Raw genomic sequence first — 12,619 nt, 5'->3', positions numbered from 1 at the left:
CTTTGCCACTCGTTCTAAATCTGTCGCTAACCCCCCAGGTGTCTTTTAGCCCTGTCCTCGGGGAGATGAGATCACGGGGCCAGAAGAAGACGAAGGCCACCTCCCGCCGCTGCTGCGCCCTGCAGGGCCGGGGGGGGGGGGGGGGGGGGGGGGGGGCTTCCTGGTGGCCCGAGGCCCCGCCCCGCCCCAAGGGAAGTTGAACCGAGGCCCTGGCCCGCGGTGCATCCCTGCGGAGCTGCGCAGGGCTCCCGGGTTGCCAAGGCCAGGTCCCGTCCTCCCAGGGCTTCACCGAGGGCCGCGCCTAGGGGCTCCGCTGTGGGTGGCAGAGGTCTCTGACTCCCGGCGCCCTTGGCAGGGGTCAGAGCCTGCTCCTCCCTTGGCAGGGGTCAGAGCCTGCTCCTCCGCTAGGCCCCGTTCTCCCTTCCTCCTCCCTCCTCCCTCCTCCCTGGAGCTGGGGGACCCAGCGCCCCCTCAGGGATCTTAGCAGGAAGCCAGGCACTGATGAGATGATTTGGTGGCCCGGAGGCAGAGAGGTTGGGGGGCGCTGCTCAGGGTGATTTAGGAGGGTGAGTGGTCTAAGCCGGCCCCTCCCCAGCAGGAGCCCTTGCTAGGCGCCCTGGGAGCACCTGGCGGGGTGTGTGGCTCCAGGTGGGACGGCCCAGGCTTCCCTGCTTGGAGGAGGAGCCCCGAAGCAGGTGTGTGAGCAGGGGAGGGAGTCCTGCTTCCCTTCCCCCCGCGATGCACCAGGCAGCTTCGTGAGCCTGGGGCTGTTGTACCCACCTCGACAGCCACGTGGGCACAGCGCTGTTCTGCAGTTCTGGGGTCCCAGGCTCTGAGATCAGGGCGCCGCAGGCTCGCTCCTTCTGGAGGCCCTGGGCAGCCATGGTTTCCCCTCCCAGCCCAAGGCCCTCCTCCCTCTTCCAGGCCGCAGCCTCTTCTGTTCTCTCTGACCTCTGCTTCTGCCCCACTTCTGTCTTATCTGCCCCCAACTCCTCTTAGCAGGACCCTTGTGATTGCAGCAGGCCTCCTTCATAATCCAGGATAATCACCCCACACCCAGTCCTTAATTTAATCACAGCTGCAAAGCCCCCTTGGCACAGAAGCTAAAGTTTCCACGGACTGGGGGGTGGGTGGGATGGGATGCAGCATACTGGGGGGCTGTCTTCTGATCCGGCTCTGACCATCCCTGCCTGTCCGGGAATTCATCTCCTCGGTCCACGATGGCCTGTGGATTACAAGCACCACTGCTCAGGCAGTTCCAAGGGACTATCTTTGTGGGTGGCTATAAACTCTGAAGGGCTGGACTCTGGTGCCTTCCTGGTGTGTGACCCTACCCCTATCATGCCACCTCGGCCTGCAGAGTGTGGCCCACCTGGGTGAGGCGGGGGCTCCACAGAGAGGCCAGTCCACTAAGATGGACCTGCAGCTGCCTTCCAGAGGCGGGGCACTGCCCCCGGGAGGCTGAGTGCTGTGCTCTCATTACTGGCTGCAAAACGTAATTATGGATGTTGAATAAATTACATGTTAGCATGGATGATTTCTCCCTGCTTCTCCTGCTTTTATTAGGCAACTACAGAATATGGCCAGGTGCTCTGAGTGAAGCTACCGATTTCACTCAGAGCACAGCCAAAGCCCTGAGGAAGAACAAGTCCACTTGCAGCCCTGTCCCGCTGTCCAGCTGCTTCACCGAGCTGGTGCTCATCAGTCACATCTCCTGCCCACCTCAGTCGCTCCACCCAGAGGGAAGACCCTCAGCCAGCTCTGGCTCGGCCTTCTGTGGTTTAGGTTTAATAAGTGACTTAATTTTGTTTTTCTGGGTAGAAATGGAAATCAGCCCTGGCCTGTCTTCTAAAGACACCTGTCTTCTAAAGAGCCCAGCAGCTGTCCTCTGCTCTCTGGGTAGAGTCCAGATGCTGGAAGCCCAGTGGCCTGGGGCCAGGGAACCCTAGCACCCAGAAAACATGTGCGTGCTCAGACCTGAAGGTGGTGGGGCCGTGGGGGCAGCAGGTTGGAACTCGGGGACCCCAGACTGGCACCCTCATATTGGCTCATCTCCTGAAGAAAGTTCTTTCTCTCTGAACAGATGTATCCACCTGTTTGTCCACTTTGTGGTCACTGATTACAAATGGCCGCCCGGCCGGCCCCCTGAGACATTAAGACTGGTGCCCAGCAAGGCCATGCTTTCTCTTCTTTCTTTGGAGCTGGGCATTGAACCCAGGGGTCTACCACTGAGCTATACCTGCTGGTCCCCCACTTTTATCTTTTGAGGGAGGGTCTTGCTCAGGTGCCCAGGCTGGCCTTGAACTTGCCACCCTCCTGCCTCCTCCCTCCTGAGCAGCTGGGACTCTGCACATGCCTCGTGCTCAGCAAGAGCACATGGTTTCTACACAGCTGTCTGGGTAGCCCAGCACTGCACCTGGCCTCTCTGGAGCTGGGTCAGCGTTTCTCAGGTTTGGCCCCAAGCTAGACACGGAGAGACATCTCCCAGCCAACCTGCTCCCAGGCCAGCTCGGGCGAAGAAGTGTGGATGGAAACTTCCCTCTCTGTCTCAGGAGGCTCAGAGATGGAGCTGCCTGGATCCCCAGGGCACCACGTGGAAGAGAAAGGCGAGCAGGAGACCTGGGGCGAGACCTGGGCAGTACTCCACTAATGATCATTGTAAAGCATCAGAAAAGTATAGCCTGGTCATCAAACCCTGGGGTCAGGGGTACTGCTGCTAAAACAAGGGCACTAAATAGGGTGCGTGGGTGCGCTTTCTATTTTTTGTACTGGAGATTAAACCCAGGGGTGCTCTATCACTGAACAACATCCCCAGCCCTTCTTATTTTGTATTTCGAGACAGGATCTTGCCAAGTTGCTGAGGCTGGCCTCAGACTTGCAATCCTCCTGCTTCAGCTTTCTGAGATTGGGATCTCCTTCTTGGGATTATAGGTGTGCCTGGACATTTGGGCTGACTTCTGTCTCAAGTTCAAAGTGAACTATTTTACATCCAGAAAGGGAGAAGGAAGCTTCTCTGACACTCACGGCCCTGATTTATAAAGTCAGCGATTCTGTGAAGCTTGCTGTGGCCAGTGTTTTATGTCGCCCTTTTACACACACAATCCATTTTACGAGTTGTTTAAGGACGAGACAGGAAAATGCATGCTTTCTCCCATGTAGCAAATCGACGAGCCCAGCTTCTCCAATCAATAAAATCATATCTGCTGACCTGCAGGAGGAGGTGAAATGGCATCCTGGGGGTGTGCTCCCGCGGCAGGGAGCCGGTGGGGCGGCCTGCAGAGATTTCTGGGCTATTCTGCTGATGTCTTGAAAAATGATCTGGCACTGTGCACGAGCAGATGGCCAGGGGTGGGGCTGGCCTCGGAGCAGTGCAGGGGAAATTACCGGCTCTGCTGGTGAAACCCTGTGGGCAGAGGTTGCCGGGGAGTAGGGTCACCCGCAGGGTGGGAGGCCGCTGGAGGGCGCGTGCATCACCGCACATCTTCTTAGCACCCCACCCAGCAATTTCTTTCTTTCTTTCTTTTTTTCGTTTTTTGAACTGGGGAATGAACTTGGGGGCACTCAACCACTGAGCCACACCCCAGCCCTATTTTATATTACATTTAGGGACAGGGTCTCACTGAGTTGCTCAACACCTTGCGGTTGCTGAGGCTGGCTTGGAACTCACAATCCTCCTGTCTCTGCCTCCAGAGCCTAGTGATTTCTACCTTCTCCTTGCACACTGCCCACCACCAGAAGCTAACCACCACCCGGAGGCTCTTCCTTCACGGAGCAAAACCCCCTCCCGGGCCTCTAGCCATGGTGATTCTGTGCCTTCCAGCTAAGGAGTAAATGGATTCAGAGGTGCCAGCCCAATGCCTCCCTCTGAGTGCTGCTGCACAGAGCACCACCAGCTGCCCCTGCCGGCAGTGTCCCGGGCCTTCTTGCCTCCTGGGCCCCAGCCCTGAGCCTTGGTCTGCTTCGTCACATCAAACATGGACCCTTCTCCACAGCCAGTCCAGATTCCTCACCCTTTCAACGTGCCTGGCCAGGCCTGCCTCTGGCCTCGACTCCCCAGGCCCAGCCGGCCTGCTCCTGCCCCTGGCTTGGGCCTGAGCAGCCCTCTCCCCTGGGAAGCCTCCCGGGGTGGCGCCTCCTATGGAGGGACTGCTCTTCTCTCTGCTCTCACACTTCCCTGAGGCCAGGATGCCCCACGCCTCTGTGGCAGTTGCGTGCAAGGGCGCAGTTTGTGCACAGGCGTGCAGGCGTGTGGGTGTGTGTCCAAGACCCAACCCAGTCCTGGTTCCCAGGTCCGGCACAGTGAGGCTGAGGCCCGTGGGTGGAGCAGGGAGTGAAGGATGGACGTGGGAGGTGACTCGGCTCTGACTCTGGCTCCCTGCGCTGGCCCCCTGCGCAGGCCCAGGGTTCAGGGGCATGTGGCCGTGGTCCAGGCACTGCTGGTCTGCGCTGGCCTCACCTCCCCTGCCCACAGACCAAGCCCGCACCACACTGGGAAGCATGAGTGGCGCTGCCCCCTGCTCGGCCCAGCACCTGTACCCACACACCCCCACCAGGGAGATGGCATGCTCCAAGTGCCCACCTGCGGGGCTCCTCCGCCCTGGGTCTATGCAATACCAGGAAGGGGAGAGCCGCCCATGGCCCTGGAGTCCACACGCCTCGCCCACCCCTCCTGCTCCACCCTGGCTCCAGGACAGCGCGGCCCCACATGCACACGGCTCCCCACTCTGAGCTCACTGCCCCCAGCCCTGCATGGAGCCCTCAACTCAGGTCAGCCAGCCACAGACCACCCCCCGCCAGGGTCCTCCGTCCTCCTGCCCAACCCGAGGTGTCCAGCGGGCTAGGCCTTTCTCCCGTGTTCTCTTGGGTAGGTGAAGCTCTGACAGATGGGCCTCCTCGGAGGTCACCTCCTCCCAGCATGCTGCATGGGACCTGCTGGTCAGCTCCTTCCTCTGCCTGTCAGGCCCTCTCCCACCCAGAGCCCCATCCTCAGCTCTTCCACGCTGCTGAGCCACCTCTGTGGGTACGCCCTTGTCCCTGGAACTTGGTGGCCTCTTCCCTCCTGAGTCCTGGTTCCAGATCCCTCTCCAGCTGCCCAACTTAGCTTCCACGTCTTTGAAGGGAGCAGACCTCTCCTGCTGCACCCGCTTCCACTCTCCCCTGGATTGCATGATCCTCTCTCCGACCTGTCCCCACCTGAGATCAGCCCAGTGTTCCTGGAGAAGGACGAGCCTCCTTCTGGTTCAGCCACAGATCTCACCCGGGCACCCAGAGTGGCCCGTCAGACCACCCTGGGGTGAGGGGCAGGTCCTTACCCTTCAAACCAAGGTGCTCCTGCTGCATCTCCACCAAAATCCCTCCTGGTCCCCTGCTCCTGCCCCCTCACCTGCTCCCTCACTTGACCTTGACCTGGACTCACTTCATTGAGAAAATCAGACCAGCTGCCCCGGGGGCCACCCACATTCACTTGCCCTCTGGCTGGTCCCAGCCTGTCCCTGCTCCTGCCTGAGGCCAGCTTTCCCTTATCCCCCCCACCTGCACTCCGGGGCTTCTCCTGGAACCTCCCCTCTCTCTCACTGAGGACTGCTCCTTTGGCATGGCGTCTGCTCCTACCCTTGCCAAGCCTCCCATGGGCCTCTGCCGCCGGCAAGGCTGGGTTGCAGGAGGTGGGCGTGGCAAGCAGGAGCCCCCCCGGAAAGTCCCTGGTACAGCTCTGTGAAGCCCTTTACAGAAAACAATTCAGAGTCTTGTTTCTGAAACAACGGTTCGTATGCCATCAAATCGTGTTTTCCAGAACTCTCCCATCATTGTGTTCAGATCTTCGCAGTCCGAATCTGCCCTCTGATTCCCAGACCCACACACGCTGTCGCTGTTCTTCATTGTCTTCTGGCTGCTCTGAGTAATTCACCCACCAAGTCCCGTGGCTTTGGGGTTTTGGGTTTTTTTGTTTGTTTTGGGTACCAGGGACTGAACTCAGGGGCACTAGACCACTGAGCCACACCCCCAGCCCTGAGTTGCTCCCTGAGTTGCTTAGCACCTTGCCACTGCTGAGGCTGGCTTTGCACTCAACAATCCTCCTGTCTCCGCCTCCTGAGCCTCTGGGATTACAGGTGTGAGCTGCTGTGCCCAGAGCAAGTCCTGTCTTGCTCCCACTGCCCGGGCCTCAGCAGGGAGCCCACACTCTGGTACTGGGTGGGCCCTGGGACCTGGCTTCCCTCCCACCTTTCCCCAGGACAGGGCTTCTGGTGATTTAGAGATGAAGCAGAAGACAAGACGTTGGTGGGACCACGCCTCCATCCTGGGGCTTGGGCTCCTCCGTGTGGCCTTCCTCCCCGTCATGGCCAGGGCTCCATTCTGAGAAGGACCCACAGAGAGCATCCAGACTCTGCCTCGGAGAATTGCAGCTGAGCACACCGAGGACGCTGAGCAGCCCCCAGGGTCATCAATAGGCCATTGAGGAGGGCCAGGGCCGGCCCCATGCCAACGCCTCCTTGAGGCAGGGCCAGCTACTTCCCCTGGTTCCCACCAGCTCGGCACTCAGTGGACACTGCCACAGGGCTCCAGAGATATTTATTAAATTGGAGTGAAGAATGGAAGGTTCTAGAAGCTAAGCAGGTTTGGGTCTGCATTTGAGGACCCATTCCCAGGGTGCCCCCTTCTCCTCCTCTGCTCTCGGGGTGCAGAGTGCCTGTCCATCATCCGTTCACCTAACACAGAGTGCCCCTTCCAAGGTTTCAGTGTCCATGGTTTCAGTCACCGTGGTCCCATCAATAATATCAAGTGGAAGCTTCCAGAAATAAACAGTTCATAAGTTTTAAATTGCTTGTCATCCTGAGATGTGTGATGAGATCTCACGTCACCCAATCTGTCCTCCCTGGGTGTGAGTCAGTCCGGGGTCCCTGCACTGCACATGCTGCCCACCCATCAGTCACTTCACAGCCACCTGCATCTTGCTCCCCACTTGGTCCCACTGGCCTCAGGACCCCTGGGTCAGGGCCCCTGCAACCCCCACCCCATTCCCTGAGCCCTGACGCCAGCCCCCCTGCCCTGGACCCAGGCCCTCCTTGGGGTGGTCCACTGGGAGGGATTGGTGTGGATCCCATTTACAGACCTGAGCCTGAGGTCCACTCGGGTCAGTGGTGTGTGCAGGACACAGGGCCACCAGCGTCCGGCGGGGATTCTGCTGGGTCTCCCCAGACTCCCCAGATACGTCAGTGTCCCCAGAGTTGCATCCACATGTGCTCCTTTCACTTCTGTTGTGGTCAGCTGTGTTATGAGAGACATGAGGGAGAGTGGGGTCTGACCAGGAAACCACCCTGGAGGGGACTTTCCGCCTGCCTGTGCTCATAGGACCCTCCAGGGCCAGAAGAGGCACCTAAATCTGTCTGTCGTTTTGTAGTTTATTTTATGGGTGAAATTAGCTGCTGGCTTCATAGCCAAGGCTTGGAGACTCACGGACACCCTCAGGAATTGCCTCTGACTCTGTGCTGGACGAGAAGCCACTCGAGCGGGGGTCTCCTTTGAGCCCGCAGCCTGGTGCTCTGCATGCAGGAAGCACCCCTAGACCTGGGATGCCCCAGGCTCCCTGCCACGGTGCAGAATGATGGCTCTGGGGGAGGAAGGACCCAGGAAGCTTGCTGGCTGTCAGTCTTCTCTGAACCTCAGTGCAGCAGCAGGTCCGCAGGGCTGGCCGGGGGCTGCTGAGTGCGGTCCAAGGCTACCTGGGTCTCTCGCAGCCCTTGCGGAGTTAACGCGGCTCCTCAGAATGACCGGATGCAGCTCCGTTTGTCTTCTTTATTATGGCTGCCACAGCCAATTTAACAGGGACAACGGGCACTACCTAAGTGAGACCAACAGCCCAGGAGACTGTCCCAGACAGGACATCCCCTCTGCTGGGTAAAGGGGGTGGCAGTGGGAGTCAGGAGGCTGGAAGAGGGGCCTTGGAGATGTTGGAGGACAGGCGGGCACCTGGGAGACCCCACGGCCTCAGGGACAGCCCTTGGGTCCATGCTGTGTCACTAACCCAGGGAGGTGCTTTGCAGGTCTCTGCAGGCCACAGGTGACCTCGGAGCTGCTGTGGGAGGGGGCAGGGTCCTCTGGGAGCAGCAGGAGAATTCAATAAGCAGGAACGAGACAGCCGGGAGCGTGCAGCAGCAGCATTCCTGTGACCTTATTTCCAGCCTGTAGCGGGAAGGAAAAGATCAATAAGGAAATTACTGCTCCTTCTCTCCGAGCCGGCGGCCGGAAGCGCCCGTGTTCTGCAGCCCTTCCCCAGGGCCTGGCTTGGGCAGGAAGACAACAGCCCCGGAGGGAGCACCCTGAGCGGCTGCCAGCCCCTAGGGGCTCTGGAAACTTGGGCCAATTAGAGGACCATTGTGTGACACTGCACCACCTCACCTATAAGAGCCCAGTCTGGTGTCAGGGGATGTCCCATCTTGGTTGCCACTAACTATCTGTGCTAACGCGCACAGGCGGTAACTAGTCTCTCTGGACCTGCATGTCTCTACCTGCGGAGCAGGGCTAATAGGCTTCAGAGGCAGAGCACAGCACGGTGAGGTCCCCACCAAGAGGTGACATCACGTCACCGGAGGAGGGGAGTGAGCCCAGCACACTCACTGTGCCGTGGGGCCAGGGAGGGCTCCGCGTCAAACCTTTTCCAGTTAAAGCAAGCCAGTGGCCCTCAAGTTGCAGTGCGATGCCAGCCTGGGCAGAGCTGTCACAGCGTGGCCACCAGCACAGGCTCCTTGTCCTCCAGGACCCCTCCGCGGAGCCAGTGTTGCTATTCTCAGTGGGACGAGGAACCTGAGGCCGGAGCAGGGTGTGTGGGGTGGAGGAAGGTGGCCCAGGTCGCTACGCCCCCACCTGAGTTTGCCCTGCCCTCACTGAGGTCACAGGGGACTCAGGCCAGGCTGGGAGGCCTGGAAGCCTTGGGGAGGCTGCAAGAGCAGAACTGTGTTCCAGAAGCAGGAGGCGTGCGGTCACTGGCCCAGTTCTGCCAGGGAGGACGCTGCACCTGGAGGGAGCAGAGTCAGTTCCCACCGCCATGCACCTGCCCTGCTTCCCACGGGGTCCCTGGCTTAGTCAGTGTGAGTGCCTGCACGTGTGTGCACGTGTGTGCGTGCATGTGTGTGTGTGAGCACATGTGTGTGCACATGTGTGTACGTGTGTGCATGTGTGTGTACGTATGTGTGTGTGTGTGTGTGTGTGTGTGTGTGAAAGAGTGAGCTGGGGCAGCAGGATGGAGGGGACACTGAGGAAAGTCTTCCCTTCCAGCTGTGGCCCCTCCCTGCGAGGGAGGTTGAGGCCAGGCCGGGCATGCGTGGGGAGGGAGGCTGACAGAGGCAGAAGCAGGTGCCTGCCCTTTGGCTCCAGCTTCCTTGGCCAGGGCTTCCCCTCCTCTGAGCCCTCCTCCATGGTGGCCGCAGTGACTCACCAGTGCAGGGAGCTAGAGCATGAGCCCAGATCCTGGCCTGCAGTGGCACACTCTGCTGCCTGCTGTGACGAGGGGCAGTCCCGGCTCGCCAGCGGGGGCTCACTGAGACAGCCCGAGGGCCAGCCGAGCAGGGCGAGAGCTCAGCCCAGGCCGGGCAGCAGGTCCTGGGCTCCTCCGTAATCTCCTCATGTCTGTTTCTGTAAAGTGGAGACAGTGGGCAGTGGGCAGGGTGAGGGGCTCCAGGAAGGTCCTGGGGGACACACCCAGCCTGGCCTTAGGTGCTGGCAAAATCTTGGGACTTCGGCACCTGGTTCAGAGCCACAGAGACGTACCAGCTGGGAACTGCTTCAGTCTTCACAGACCCAGGAGGACAGACAGAGGCAAAACCGCTCCGATTTCACCAGCACTGCCTGGTGAGCTCCACCGTCCCAGTGGCCAGGCCTCAGGGCACAGGAGCTCCTAAAGACGACTTTAAAAAGCAAAGAAGTGCTGGAGTCATCGAGATCATGTCTCCTTACCTGCAGGGGAATGCTCCCTGGTGTGGAAACTGGTCCCAGATCCTGGGGTAGAATTTCCAAGGCAGCATGGAACGCAGACTCAGCAGGGAGGCTTCAGAAACCGTCCCAGGCACCCAGGACTTGAGGGCAGGGGGAGTTGGTCTGCTTAATAACCCGACTGGGAGAGCTGGGCAGCCTTCGGGCAAAGATACCGTGGCCCACACCTCACTCCACAGAACCCCAAAGGGCACAGTCTCAACAAAGGCAGGGAGCCCCACACACCCAGGAGCAAGCTCTAGAAAATCCCTCCTGAGCCAGGGGCGTGCAGGACTGTCGCGTGACCCGGAAGTCAGGCATCAGAGAAGAACTGGTCGTTTCAATTACATAAAAAAAGCCATGACCCTGACCCAAACCAAGAGACCGATGACCAGCCAGGGTCAGCAGCGGGTATCGCATAACCCGAAGGCTCACTTCCCACCCGTGCAAGCAGCTCCTGAGAGAGAAAGGAACTGAGCCGGAAACGGTGGGGGTCAGGGAAACAGCCGGAGCAGGGAAGCCCCAGGAAACTGCCGCCCCAGACGAGGCGTGTCCCCACCCCCCACAAGGCCGATGCCTGGCCCCCTTGGCCCCCTGCACCCCTAACACGGACTGTCCCCAGCCAGTGGCTCCTCCTCCCAGCCCTCTGGCCAAGGTGGGACCAGGAGGGAAGCCAGTGGCACCAGGCCTCCGTGACCTCGGCGAGAGCAAGACCCGGGACTCAGAGCCAGAGGACCCTGGGCACCTGTGTGTCTCCAGTCCTGGGCCTCCAGAGGGAAATGAACCCTGTGGGAATCAGGGACGGTCCAGGCCCAGCTGCCAACAGTCAGGAGTCTGACACTTTGATCACACATACCCTGAAGAAGTGCTGGGTTTTGATTCTAGGCCAAACTTTTAATAAGGAAAATTCATCCTCAGATATTCTGCCACCAGCTCATATATTCAGTTATTGGAATCAGGAGGTGGCGGTTTGATCTGCTCTCTGCATGGACCTGTTTTTCTTGCGTATTTAATCTCCCGTAGATATTTTCACGAGCGGATGCTCAGCTGAGACAGCAGATCCCTGCTGGACCTCACGGGCCGCTCTTTTGTCTTCTGGTAGGGTGTTGGCCTGTTGGGTTTACTGGGCCGTCAAGGGGAAGCTCCGAGGAATGGGTGCCTAATGCACAGTGCACAAAGCCACTCCTGTCCCGCTGTGCAAAGAGAGGGTCTCATCCCATGGGGATCCGGCGGTGGCCTTGCACACCTGTGTTATCGCTCCGTGAAAACTGAGGGCTTCTGTGTCAATGGCGGGCACCGTCTCCCTCCAAGACATTTGTACCCATGGCAGTATAAAAACGTCCCCCACTCCCACAAGTTCTAACTGGAAGCTCGTCCGTCTGTGGTGGGGTGTCAGGGCCGGCTGGCTCCAGGAGCTGCTCCAGCTAACGAGGCTGTAATTAAGGATGAGCTTCTCCCCACCCCCTCCCCCCTCCTCTCCTTAACGTGGCCTTTCAGAGGATGCTCCCAGCTCTCTGGCTGAAGAAATGTAGGCAACAAGAAGAGTGAGAAAGGTGTTTTTTTTTTTTTTTTGTCTTGGGTTGGGTTTGAATGGTCACCTACTGGATACTGAAATCTTCCCCCAAGTCCCAGAGAGTGTACTGGATGTGGAAGAGTCACAGATGCTGGGGAGGACAGGCTGGCGGGGAGATCAGCCACAGAAAGAGGAGGGAAGGTTCTCCTTGGAGGTGGGGGAGACCAGGAAGAGGACCGGAGGGGGCCCGGGCTCCGTGTGGGAAGGACAGGGCAGCAGGTCGGGTGGGAGGCAGGCCTGTGCAGGACAAGGGTGGGCACTGCCCCGCGGGGAAGGTCTAAGCCCTCAGGACAGTGGTGTCACCATCCCCACTGTCAGAAGGGGGTGGAGGCCAGGCTGCAGCACCATGAGGGGCCCTGATCACTGGGCTGTGCTCCAGGTCCTGGGGGTGGATATGCCTGGGCGTCTCCAGCCCCTTCCTCCCACTGTGGTCCAGGCACCTTTGCCCTGTGGTCATCCCACATTTCCCCAACTATTGTCCAGGGCCAGGTAACAAGGGCGCCCACTGGGCCCTAGCAGGATACGGTCCCCAGTGCCCACAGCTGCCGTCCTGCTGGCTCTCTTTGTTGGGAGCTCTGGCTCCTGTGAGGACACTGGGACTGGCGTCACAGCCTGGGGACATTACAGACTCAACCGCATGGCACACTGGGCATGCTGGGCCTCCGCATGCACCAGCCTCAGGGCCTTACCTGTCCTGCTGTGTCCAGCCCAGCTGCCTTCCCATGACCAACCGCGGGATCTCAGGGGACTCCTTGGCTCCCTGGTTGGGGTCCCACATCACTGTCCTGCTGCCCACCCTGCTGGGGGAGCCAGCACCTGCACCTGGACGGGCAGTCCTTCTGCCTGTCCCTTCTCTGGATGGCATTCTGGAAAGGCTCTGGACATTAAGATGTGGCTTGCCCTACAGGGACCCAGAGCCTGCCTGGAGGTGGGGATGACCAGCTTCTGTGGACACTGCCCATGTTGGGCTGCTTAGAGTAGCAAGGGACACACACTAGAGGCCCAGGGAAGGTCACTTGTGACCCAGACCTGCTGCAGAGCGAGCTGCCCAGCGGGCGGTGTGCCTGGGCAGACTCTTCAGTG

Source organism: Urocitellus parryii, chromosome 4 (assembly GCF_045843805.1).
Source record: "Urocitellus parryii isolate mUroPar1 chromosome 4, mUroPar1.hap1, whole genome shotgun sequence".
Taxonomy (NCBI): Eukaryota; Metazoa; Chordata; class Mammalia; order Rodentia; family Sciuridae; genus Urocitellus; species Urocitellus parryii.
This window is presented reverse-complemented; position numbering follows the sequence as displayed.